The sequence below is a fragment of the Dermochelys coriacea genome, chromosome 1, assembly GCF_009764565.3.
Source record: "Dermochelys coriacea isolate rDerCor1 chromosome 1, rDerCor1.pri.v4, whole genome shotgun sequence".
Classification (NCBI taxonomy): domain Eukaryota; kingdom Metazoa; phylum Chordata; order Testudines; family Dermochelyidae; genus Dermochelys; species Dermochelys coriacea.
In genome coordinates, this window is record NC_050068.2 from 201,475,954 (window position 1) to 201,489,527 (window position 13,574).

At 40.2% G+C, this 13,574-nt stretch overlaps 1 protein-coding gene across 21 annotated transcripts in view; it reads right to left on the bottom strand.

Moving 5' to 3' along the window:
- The window catches only part of ZBTB20 (zinc finger and BTB domain containing 20), a 636,327-nt gene that overhangs the window by 216,018 nt on the left and 406,735 nt on the right, over positions 1-13,574 (bottom strand). For all 21 annotated transcript variants that reach the window (XM_043512102.1, XM_043512062.1, XM_043512053.1 and 18 more), the window contains one exon: positions 12,867-12,959. The gene's annotated coding sequence lies outside the window, so the exon portion shown is untranslated. The remainder of the gene's footprint in view (positions 1-12,866; positions 12,960-13,574) is intronic.

Sequence of the window (13,574 nt, forward strand, 5' to 3'; positions counted from 1 at the left end):
GCATCCCTGACCATCTTGGCTAATAGCCATTGATGGAGCTGTCCTCCATGAACTTATCTAATTCTTTCCTGAATTCAGCTATACTTTTGGCCTTCACAACAACCATTGGCAAAGAGTTCCACAGGCTGACTGTGCACTGTGTGAAGAAGTATTTCCTTATGTTTCTTTTAAACCTGCTATTAATTTCACTGGCTGATCCTGGTTCTTGTGTTATGTGAAAGGGTAAATAACATTTCCCTGTTCACCTCCTCACCATACATGATTTTATAGACTTCCATCATATCCCCCCTTAATCATCTCTTTTCTAAACTGAACAGTCCCATTATAATCTCTCCTCATATGGAAGCTGTTCTATACCCTTAATCATTTTAGTTGCCCTTCTCTGTACCTTTTCCAATTTTAATATATCCTTTTTGCAATGAGGCAACCAGAACGGCATACAGTATTCAAAGTGTAGGCATATCATGGATTTATATAATAACATTATGACCTTTTCTGGCCTATTATCTATCCCTTTTCTAATGGTTCCTAACATTCCGTTAGCTTTTTTGACTGCCGCTGCATGTTGAGCGGATGTTTTCAGAGAACTAGCCACAATGACTCCAAGATCTCTTTCTTCAGAGGTAACATCTAATTTAGACCCCATCATTTTGTGTGTCGAGTTGGGATTATGTTTTCCAATGTGCATTACTTTGCACTTATCAGCACTGAATTTCATCTGCCATTTTGTTGCTCAGCCACCCAGTTTTGTGAGATCTCTTTGTAACACTTTTCAGTCAGCTTTGGACTTAACTATCTTGAGTAATTTTGTATTGTCTGCAAACTTTGGTGAAGGACCTTGTCAAAGGCCTTTTGAAAGTCCAACTACATTATATCACCTGGATCACCCTCGTCTACATGCTTATTGACCCCCTGAAAGAATTCTAATAGATAGGTGAAACTGATTTCCATTTACAAAAGCCATATTGACTCTTCCCCAACATATTGTGTTCATCTTTGTGTGTGAGAATTCTGTTCTTTACTATAGTTTCAACCAATTTGCCTAGTACTGAAGTTAGACTTACCAAACTGTAATTGCCAGGATCACCTCTGGAGCCTTTTTTAAAAATCGACATTAAATTGGCTATCCTCCAGTCATCTGGTACAGAGGCTGACTGAAGCGATAGGTTACATACCACACTTAAAAGAAAAGGAGGACTTGTGGCACCTTAGAGACTAACAAATTTATTTGAACATAAGCTTTCGTGAGCTACAGCTCACTTCATTGGATGCGTCCGATGAAGTGAACTGTAGCTCACCAAAGCTTATGCTCAAATAAATTTGTTAGTCTCTAAGGTGCCACAAATCCTCCTTTTCTTTTTGTGGATACAGATTAACATGGCTGCTACTCTGAAACATACCACAGTTAGTAGTTCTGCAGTTTCATATTTGAGTTCCTTCAGCACTCTTGCATGAACACCATCCGGTTCTGTGATTTATTACAATTTAATTTACCAGTTTATTCCAAATCCTCATCTACTGACATCTCAATCTGGGACAGTGCCTCAAATCTGTCACCTAAAAAGGATGGTTTAGGGGTGAGGATCTCCCTTGCATCCTCTTCAGTTAAGACAGAAGCAAAGAATTCATTTAGCTTCTCTGCATTGGCCTTGTCTTCCTTGAGTGCTCCTTTAGTAACTCTGTCCTTCAGTGGCGCCACTGATTGTTTGGCAGGATTCCTCATTCCGATGTACTTTAAAAAAATTATTGCTGTTACTTTGTGTGTCTTTTGGTATTTGCTCTTCAAATTCTTTTTTGGCCTGCCTGATTATACTTTTACACTTGACTTGCAAGAAATCATGCTTCTATTTTCCTCAGTAGGATTTTACTTCCAATTTTTAAAGGATTTTTTTGCCTCTAACTGCCTCTTTTACTCTTTTGTTTAACCATGGTGGCTTTTTTTTGGTCCTCTTCCTTTTTTTTTTATTTGTGATATACATTTAGTTTGAGCCTCTATTATGGTGTTTTTAAAAGCTTCCAGCAGCTTGCAGGCATTTCACTCTTGCGATTGTTGCTTTTAATTTCCATTTAACTAGCTTCCTCATTTTTGTGTAGTTCCCCTTTTTGAAGTTAAATGCTGCTCTGATGGGCTTCTTTGGTATTTTCCCTCATACAAGGATGTTACATTTAATTACATTATGGTTGTTATTACTGAGCAGTTCAACTATATTCACCTCTTGGACCAGATCCAAAGACTAGCGGCTCTAAGAAGCAGTCATTAATGGTATCTAGAAATTTTATCTCTGCATGCTGTCCTGAGGTGACATGTACCCAGCGAATATGGGGATAGTTAAAATCCCCCATTATTATTGGGTTTTCTGGTTTTTTAGCCTCCCTAATCTTCTTGAGCATTTCACTATCACCATCCTGGTTAGGTAAATTCTTATTACTACACTCTTATTATTCAACATGGAATTTCTATTCACAGACATTCTATGGTACAGTTTGATCAATTAAAGATTTTTACTATATTTGTATATATGCTTTCTTTCACAAATAGTGCCATTCCTCCACCAGAACGACCTGCTCTGTCATTCCTGTATATTTTGTACCCTAATATGACCATGTCTCATTGATGATCATTGTTCCACCAAGTTTCTGTGATGCCTATTATGACCAATATCTTCATTTATTACCAAGCACTCAAGTTCACCCATCTTAGTATTTAGACTTCTAGCATTTGTATACAAGCACTTATAAAATTTGTCAATATTTAGTTGTATGCCTTCATGTGATGTAACTGAATTGGACTCTTTTTTTGTTTGACTGTTTCTCAGTTCCTAGATGTACTTTATCAACTTCTATTTTCTCCTCTTTACTAGGATAGAGAGTATCCCCTTTAATAAATCGTCCCCTATAGCACGTCTGTTTGAACCGTGCACTGCTACATGCCTGTCAGCTTTCCCCCAGCCCTTAGTTTAAAAACTCCTCTACAACATTTTTAATTTTACATGCCAACAATCTGGTTCTGTTTTGGTTTAGATGGAGTTCATCCTTCCTGCATAGGCTCCTCCTTTCCCAAAAGGTTCCCCAGTTCCTAATAAACTTAAATCCCTTCTCCGAATACCATTGTCTTATCCACGCATTAAGACCCTGCGGCTCTCCCTGTCTAATTGGCCCTATACATAGAACTGGAAGCATTTCAGAAAATGCTACCATGGAAGTCCTGGACTTTAATCTCTTTTGTAGCAGCCTAAATTTGGCCTCCAACATCTCCCTCCTTATCACTGGTACCTTCATGTACCATGACCACCTGTTCCTCCCCAGCACTGCACATAGGTCTATCTACATGTCTGAAGAGGCACACAACCTTTGCACCTAGCAGGCAATTTACCATGCATTCTCCCAGCCATCACAAACCCAGCTATCTATATGCCTAATAATCAAATCCCACATTACTATTACTTTTCTCTTCCAAATAACTTGGATCCCCTAACCATGAGCGGTATCCTCAGTGCGAGAGGATACCATGACATCATCTTGAAGGAAGATCCCAACTATGGGATTGTTTCACTTCACTCCAGCTTGATGTTCTCCATCCTCAAGACTTTCTTCCTCCTCAACTGCACAGAGGCTGTCAGACTAGGTGTGGTTCCCCTTTATTATGTCCCTGAAAGTCTCCTCTATGTACCTCTCTGTCTTCCTTAGTTCCTTCGGTTCAGCAAGTCTGGTCTCAAGAGCCTGTACTCGGTCTCTGAGGGCCATGAGCTGCTTGCACTGAAATGCACACATATGCCATCAGCCCACAACACAAGTAATCGTACATGCTGCATTGAGTGCAATAAACTGTATAGACCCCACTCTGCCGCTGGACCTCTGCCTGTATTCTTTTTACTATTGAAGGGTTTTTTTTTGTTTTTTGTTTTTTTGGAAGGGAGGTGTTTATTGGCCTAGGTTTAGCACAAGCTTGCTAGGCATATTTGGCTCTCACGTTCCCTCACAAAACTCCTGTTTGCTGCTCCTGTTCGTTAGCTCGTCTAGTTACTTAGGAGCTGACTTTTTAAACCCTGCTCTCCTTGAGTTAGCCCCACCCCCTTGTCAAGGAATCCTAAAAGGATTAGGGATCAAATGATAGCAGACTAGAGCCTAGTTTAGGCAGCTCTTAGCTTACCTCACAGGCTATCACAATAGCAGATTCTTCACCATAATGAAATATGCAAAACTAGAGCAGACGCTTACCAAATCAGTGACCATAGTCTAGAAGTGAAAACTTACAGGTACAAACCACAGTCTGAAATCAGAGATGAGAGACTGTTCAGCTACTGAGACAAAGGAAAGATGGACACAAAGGTAGACTTTCTACTCCAAAGTCCTTAATGGGAGGAAGCGTGAGAAAGATATTTCGTTCAATTATCAGGAATCATAAAAGATAAGTTCTCATCAGAAAGCAATGAGGCAAAACAGTGCCCAAGCCTGGGAGACAGGAGAGAGATGGCAAAGGTGACATTATGCTCCCAGATCAGGAATGAGCACTAATGTAAAGGGACACAAGGAATCAAACCCCAAGCACAGTGTGTTACCCTGGGTCATAACTATCCTCCATAGATATATGGGAGTGGTGACTGACTGACCTTTTCTTTTACTTTAGCAGCACCTGTATAGCTTGTCATGACAATGACTCCTCCTGGAATGGAAATGAATTGAACTGAAACAGAGGGAGGCAGAGGGGGAATTAAAAAATAAAGATGATGTAGCCAGAGTGAGGGACAGGGAAGATGATCTTATTCCTTTACACAAACAATAATTGCCTCTGTGATCAGAAAGGAAATAAGAAGAAGACAAAAACCTATTTTTACTTGATGCTGCGATGAAAATATTAATTACCTTCTAGTAACAATTTTTCCTTTAGTAGCAATCTCTTTAAACTGGCCACGGATATTAATTATAATTTGCTTGTCAAACCTACATCTCTGAAATACTTTGTGTTATGAAAAAAAGCATTAAAAGTAATCTCAGCCTGTGCCTTCAGGTCTAACAGATGAGCAACCTGACTGAAGGCAGCAGGCCTATTCATGGAAAGGCTATGGGATCAGGCCCCGTATTAGCAGTAAAAGCTGCCCTTCTTTCTTCAGTCTTATTATTGCTAAAAGATATAAAAATCCCAACAATCTCATATTTTCATTATAAGATTTGGCAAAGTTTTCACATTTATTTAGACTGCAAGATATAATTTGAGTGTGGGGGTCTGTTTCTCCCTCCCTCTCTAAGAAAAAGAATAAGTTATTTGTACTCTGAATAAGTATTTGTTATTAGTGGATCAGACATGGATAAGGTATATTATTCCAAACATGTTTGTTAGGTATGATTTACATTGTTTGAATGCATATCATCTTATGCGGTCTTTAATTTTATTATACTTTGGGGGGGTTGTTTGGTTTTATGCATTTAGTCACAGTTGGTTGTGTTTTGAACTTTGACAAAAATTAATACAAAGGAAATTAAAAAAAGAAAAAGAAAATATTTTCAAAATGATGTGGAAATCAAATCTATCCCTCAGTAATTTGATTTGCAGGAAATGGAGAGCAAAGCATTACAAACAGAATGCCTTGAAGTGCATCATAATTACTTACATGTGCAAATACATTGTCTAGGTTTAAGCACACAGTTAAATAGCAGTAATAATTCTATGCCCTTATACAATTTCATCCAACGATCTCAAGACTCTATGCAACCATTCATTAATTAAGCCTCACCATTACATGATGAGCTATTTGTAAGCATTATCCTCCTTTGCCAGATGGAGAAACTGAGGTGCACCAGGCCAAAGGTCAAGAACATACTAAGAGTTAGTGTGTCAGAACAGAGAACAGAAGTCATGGGGTGAGGAGAGTTCCAAGTACAAATTGGCCAGAGCAGCAGAAAGCTGGAGCTGAATATGACCTTCCCAGCATTTGGGGTCACTGCAGTGATAGGCCAAGCTGAGCAGTTTTGATCTGCGCTTTCCCAAAGTTTGGAGGTTGAGATGGGGCTTGGATCAGAATCATGGCTAGTCCTAAGTAGAACTGGACCAATTTTTTGTTTCAAAACTCAAAGGCTGGTGAAACTTGCCTGGTTTGGGATTTCATTATCAATGGGAATATTTCTTAGATCAGGTTTATAGAGGATCACAAACCTTATGAGCAAATCTGGGCCCAGTGTCAAATGAATATGGCAAAAAGTTATAGATTTGCATAAAGACTATGTGATATTCAGTGGCTTCAACCTGGGGGGGAGGGGGAGGAAACAACTTTGGTGGTTTCAATTGAGTTTAACTTTTTTTAGTTTTGTCTGAACCTGAAACTCACAGCAAACCCCAGGAGGTGTGAATAAAAACCAAGAATGTTTTGCACAATTCCCTCTAGTGTAAAAATGCTGAGATTTACACAGCTCCAGTGCTGACTTCCAGTTCCCTGCTCTCATTGCTAGGCTATATTCCCTCCCTTCCAGAGCCAAGAGTTGAACCCCAAATTCTTGGCTTCTTGGCCCTTTGCTACCCACTAGTTTGCACTCCCTTCTCTAACTATCTTTAGTACATACTTTCCTGCTTCACTAGATGACCATGATCCAAGATTGCCAAGTTATCTTTGCTCTCTCATTTAGCCTGCCATAAAGTTTATGCTCTTAAGTGCCGCCTACTGAAGTGATAATAAGTGTACCAGTAAAATTACCTGCCCGATTTGACATGCAATTTGATAGTTCTCGGTGCATAGACATCACCATGTCATATTTAAAATTTAGCCCAAAGATTTTTGAACCATGTAGTTGAAGTAAAAACATTTCTCTGCGTATTTTGCTTACCTGTTATGTTTTACATGAATGGAAACACTGGATATTATTTACTGGCCTGGCAGACAGAAAAAGCTATGCTTCAAATATCACTCCAAGGTGTCACAAACATCAACACTCTAATTATGTTTCAGGACTCCTCAAAGTAACCTCTAACTGTGCTTATAGGCTCTGAGGTCACCCTGACAAACTGGGACAATGTTGGCAATCTCAGGATAGGTGTTCAGTAGCAATCCTACTCAGGAGGAAATGCTATCATGCGACAAGTAGAATTAATACTGCATTTCCAAATTCTGGGACCATACCCAGTCAAGAGATTTCAAGAAACAACAGCACTGTCTACATAAGGCCATCACAGTCAGAGCCTGTCCAGTGCACCATGGAATTACACCATGGAATTACTGGGCCACAATCATCCCTGGTGTAACTTCATTGCAGTCAGTGGATTTTACCCAATAGATGATTTTGTCCCAATGACTTTTTTTCATTTAAAATCTCTAAAGCTCCTCTTCAACACCATCCCAAAGGAAGTACAAACTGCACTCAGAAAGGACTCCAGAGACAGATGGGCAGCTGTTCCTCGAAATCATGACTGCTTTCTTATAGTGCAAAGCTCAACAATCTGCTCCACTCATCCCCCTTAGTGAACTGAGAAACAATATAGATGTTAGGTCAAGCCTGACAGCTGTTGGCATGTCCTCTGCCTTTCCACAAGCCTTCAAATGCTAGCAGGCAGTAGCTGCAGTCCACAGAATATCTTGAACTATGGACTCTACCGAAGAAGGAAAAGAGAAATTGTGATACCTGAGAAACTGCTTTGAAGTTCTGCCAAGAACATCAGAACCTTTCACCAATTTTAAAATTTAACTTAGGATGGTGGGGAGGGGGGGGCAAGTGGAGAACAAAAGGTTCTGAAATTCAATTTTGAAAAAATAAAATAACCCACCACCTCATAACAGAAACAGATATTTGTGTAGGGCCTAAACAAATACTGTTATCTTGTCTTCTGAATCAACAGTAGAAAAAGAAAGAAAGTCTTAATAAGGAAGGGTTTTTAAAAAGTGTCATAGAATCATAGAAGATTAGCGTTGGAAGAGACCTCAGGAGGTCATCTAATCATCATGTGACTGTTAAGCACCATTAGAAAAAGTGAGATCAGGGAGCAATCAGTCTTCACCACATTTAAAAGGGCCATGCAATGAGGCTGAGAAACCTCACAACAGCACAAAAAAGGTTAAAGAGAGTTCATGGGCCCAGCTAGCCCTGCCCCCCTATACCTGCAGCCAATGCCAGGCCTGGAGGGGGAAGAAAACGAGAGAACCTGGCTCACTTCAGGGCTGACTGGTGAAGAGACAGGAGACACCTCTGCCCCTCTACATGAGGGGAGAATCACTAGGAAGCTGACAGCTGGGCCAGCCACCAGGGAGAAGCACCGAGTCCCTGATTGAGGGAGACTACTGAGGAGACCAAGGAATACCCATCAGTGAGTGAACTGTGTGACTAAACCACAGAGAGATTATGGAGTTAAGACCCTGCAATATTACATCAGCTCCCACCAAGAGGGATGTCAGACTGGTACTGGATGCCACAAAAAGTCCACCAGGCAGTGTCGCTTGAGTCGGGCTACTACAGACTGTTTGGACTACAGAGGCCATGCCCCAAACTGAAGAAACAGAGGCGGGAAGTAGCCCAGGGCAGCGGACTTAGATTCTCTGCAGGGAGGATCCTGCCAGTGTTGCTTCACACAGGGCCCTGGGCTGGGACGTGGAGAAGAAGGAGGAGCTGGATCCCCCTACTATTCCTCTTTAAGGAGTGAGGCACTTCTGCCAGGGAAGCAAGCTGCCAGATGTCAGGTGCACCAATTACTAGGCAGCCCAGCCTTTCGAGCACCCTATTACAGGCTACAAACCTGTTAGTAGTCATTTTATTTTGAGGTTTCTTAGGGGTCTCTATAAACAATAGAGAATGTGAAAAAAAGGAACAAAACTGTCTGAACTTTTCATTGTCTATTTCTTTATGAAAATCAATAACAAAATTAACCACACATGCACACATAGAACTGAAAACTACTAGATATCATCCTGTCCTTTCAGTTATGTTCCATGCACAAGGTCCCAATGGCATGTTTTGCAAATCATCTAACTAGTATATGACTGCCAAGGCATTTTCCAGGATTCCTTCTGAGGATGTATATTACAGTCCGTGGTCACTGAATCAGGCCTGCTTGCTGAGCTCTGCGCAGCTCCATGATATGGAACATCATAGAGGCCCCAATAAGGCACATTACTTATGCATGTGTTTAACTTTAAGCATGTTCTCAGGTGATTTCCTGAATCAGAACCAGGATTGGCTTTGCTGTTATCTTCCAACGTACCTTTGCATTTTAAGTTCTGTTCAACACTTTTACCATTAGCCTTCCTTTCATTTAGGAATTAAATTTTCTTACTTGTATTACATATATTACTGTAGATATTTCAAAATGAAGGAATGCTACAGACCTAATTTACTTTCCCCCCCATTTAAGCTGTTTATTTTCTGCCCTTCATTCACCTTAGAAAGAAGAACTAGATTAGCCAGTTTCTCTTTCCAGCCCTCATGCACAAGCACCAAGTGGCAGCGCTACAGAGGAATGTTTAAATGCAAAGAAAAACTGTTTTCATTGTATTTTTAGAAAATCAAGAAAACATTTATATTTATATGTGTTTTGTAAACCCCTTTGCCCTTGAAAAAACTCTCACACAAAACATGTATTTTGGCCCTAAACTGCATGACATTTGCTCCAATTATGATCCCATGGATATCAAAGGCAAAACTCCAATTGACTTCAATAGGAACAAAAGCAGATCTGGTGTCCCTTTAATCCTTCATAAATTGGAGTGGGGCTTAGGGAGAAATGTTAAAATTTGACTCTCAGTTTCATCCATGTATCCTCATTAAAGTCAGTGAAATTGCACACGTATAAGAGGAGAATTTGGCTCAAAACACATTACCACACAACTGTTGCTGGAAAAAGGCTGTGAACATTCACTGGCTTGAAAGAGTTAAACAATACCACTAATACGAGCCCTGTAAGTGGGACAGTTTTGAATGGGGCAAATTAAATGATTCCAGCTCACGTTGGCACTAGCTTAGTTAAGGTTATGTCAGCATTTCCCTTAATAAACTCTCTTCTGGGGGGTTAATAATCATACTTTCATATTGCACCAAGCTGAAAACTGTCAAGTAGGCGGAGAACGGAGACACAATTTGATTCTTTTTCTACAAAAATGTATTTCAACTGGATCAGCCAAAAGAAAACCACCAAAAATGTAGAGCTGGTGCAATTTCAGAGGCTTTTTGTGCCAGCCAATTCTGAATTACAGTAATATTTCGCTCTTTGCATTTATAAATTTACATATTTGTATATTGGCAATAAAGACATTATGCAATCAAAATCATCTGAAAAAGAAAAGAAAAGAGATGATTGCTGATAGATCACAGTTTATAAAGGAAAAGAACAGAGGAACACATTAAATTTACCATAAATGAGGGGCTTCATACCACGACAGCAATTGCTAATATAATTTATTTGTCATATAAATTATGTCCATGGAGACGTCCCATAAAATTAATTAGGTCAGAGACAGAGGAAAAACAAATCAAAACCTTCTAAGAACTCTAGCAAATAAGAGGTTTTAGATACAGCCACATCCACAAGATCAGTTAAAAGTTCCTCTTCGTTGTCTTGTTCCCGTGAGGCTAACATTGAGAAATATCTCAGGCTCATCAACATGACATAAATTATATTGGTTGTCAGGAAGGTACACAGCAATTTTGAAATTTCAAATTTTGCAAGCAGCACAGTCTTTCAAGTGGATTACATTATAAACTGAATGGAAGAATTCAGAAATGCAATTCATTAATACACTAGGCGTTAATTTTGTGGAAGTGGCTGGTATGAACAAAGTGACATCAGCAAAAATAAACCACATGTTGTATTCATCAAACAACATGGAACAAAAACACCCCCCTAAAACCCAACAATTAAAAAAATTAATCAATGGTGTAATTCCACTGAAGTCAAAACCACTGAATTTTGCCTATCCACAGACTTCAATGGAGTTAAAACATGACTGAGTTTGCCCCACATATGTATCCCATACCACACTGGCTTATTTTAGTGACAAAACATGTTCTTACTATTTTTACTTCTGTCAACACAGCAAGCATAGTCAGCAGCTGCCACATGACACACCCACAGAAGTTAACCCACAGGCCAAATGTTAGTCTGAACAGCAGGGCACAGGTTTTTGAAATGAAGGTGCTTAGGAGAAGAATGGTCAAAGAATTGTTTAGGGATTGATTACCTCAGAGACTCCCTGACATTAATAAGAGTTGTACAGCTAAAACTCAACCAGGAACTTAGAGAATTTAGAGGTTAGTTTTTAGAAACGTGCCCATCAAAAACCCTAGTTCTGGACATCCCCGAACTTCAGTGGGCCTTATAACTCCTACCACATCTAATCCTACCCACCCATCTGTGAAGTCTGGATCTGAAGTATGTGGGATAGCCCATGTTAGAGTGCAGGCCACAAAGTCCTTCTGTCATAAAATATTTGTAATGGCAAACTTCATAAATGAATAGTGTACCTTTCAAGGCATTTGAGTGTCTTGCCTCAGCCTTAGGGAGGCTTCGGAGGACAGTAACCATATTAACTTGATTTGTCTGGAGAGCCCAGGATAGTCCAGTCACTGTGCAGCTTCACTGCTCATTGCCCCATTGTTTCGCAACAGATTAGATATCCCACCAAGGATACATATGGTAGGGCTGCACAACATTGGACAATGCTTCAGACCAGGGACGGCTCTACCATTTTTGCCACCCCAAGCAGTGAAAAAACCTGTTGCCGCCGAATTGCCACCGCGGACGGCAGGGGAGAGAAGCTTCCGCCGAATTGCCACCGCCCAAGCACCTGCTTGGAACGCTGGTGCTGCAGCTGGCCCTGCTTCAGACCCACAGGAATTATTCATCTCTCAAGCACAAAGCAATATGGATAAATATAAATACCATGGGCCAAATTATGCCCTTGCTCATGTCCTTCCATAAACCTCAGCAGAGCTGTACAGCATGTAAGCAAGCACAGAATTTGGTTCTATATATCAAGTTACCTATAATTTCTAGCGCTATTGCTCTTTGGGGGACCCACATATAGGAACATATATACTAAAAGGTGTAAGCACAAAAAAGGCTGAATTAGCAATCTCTTAACTCAGAATTTGGTCAGTTTTTGTAGTTTTAGCTCAGTGCTTTAATGTAATTTAAATGCACTGCAGTCGTCTGCATTACATATATACCACACTGGGTAACTGGGTGTGTGCATGATGGTCTGAGGACAGGATTTTGTTTTAATTTAATTTTGAATTGATATGGTGAATTCTAGTGCACCAGAAACTGAAGCACTGATAGCACTAGTTGGAACATTGTGCAGGCAGACACTATGCAAGATTCCATCACTCAGCTCTGCCAATGCCCCTCAGTCCTGACCTGCAGCCTCCCCTGCTATTCAGTCCTGGGCTATTCACACAGTTCTGCGAATGCATCTCAATCAATCCTGTTCTGCAGCACCCCTGGCTACTTCAGTCCTATTCTTGCCACACAGGTCTCCCAACAAAACTCAGGTTTGTCTTACAACTCCCCATGCTATTTCAGAAATGGGCTTTTACTGAGACATGACTGACAATCATGCCAAATTGTGCGCATTAGTGATGTGAAGCAGACATGCAATAGACTAGTCAAAGGTCTAGACTGAGACCGAAAACTCTATTCCCTTCTGCCTTAACCTAAATTTGAACCCAGGATTTCCAGGCAAAAGGCTACTGAATTAGCCAGTGTACCTGATGCATAGGTACAAACAGATACTGTAGGTACACAGATGTCAGGCATTCAACCGTTCCAACTGGATATGGTTAGGAATGTATTGCCAATGGCTTTTCTGGTGTGAATCAACAGGTGGCTTGGCACCAAGATGACTATTTCCTTGTGGTTTTCACCTCTGGTTCAAGGACAGAAAATGAGATGATACCTTTTCAATGCTGCATGTCAAGCCAGCTATATGGAAAGCAATTCCAGCCAATTCTTTCTCTCTCGCACCTTGGAGGAAAAGTGCCAGCCACTGCTGCTCTTGCCATCAATCCACAATGCAGATGTTGGGAAAATGCAAAGAAAAGGGGATGGGGGAAGAAGAAACAATAAAATACACAAATTGAGTTTTGCATACATAACAATCAGAATATATAATTCCCACTTCTACAGAACATAGCATAAAAAGGTAAAAGCACCAGAAAGAAAACAAAAATAAAAAAAGTTGCTAGTCTGACAATCAAAGGTTTTCCTGAAACTGACAATTAGAGGGATAATTTCAAAACAATTTATGCATGAACAACAACAAAAAAAGAACCCAGACTTTATTTAATATAATAGGATACTTTTTTAAAAAACACAGTATCTTGGGAAATATACAATAAACTTAAAGGGACACCTGTTAAAAGAATACAACTATTACAAGAATACATTTTGCAGTCACTAAACCAAAGTATACATAGAAACATTATACCCCCACCTCCAAAAGCGTGTGTGCGCGCACACATGTGTGTGTTTTCTCAGGAAAAAAAAGGCACAGTAGTTGAAAACAGGCTGGTACAAGAGGTTAACCTGTTCTGAAGGCCATGAACTAAACCCTTCAATCAGAAGCCTCTTGAAATTTGGGAAGAATTTGGATTCAGATCCAAAC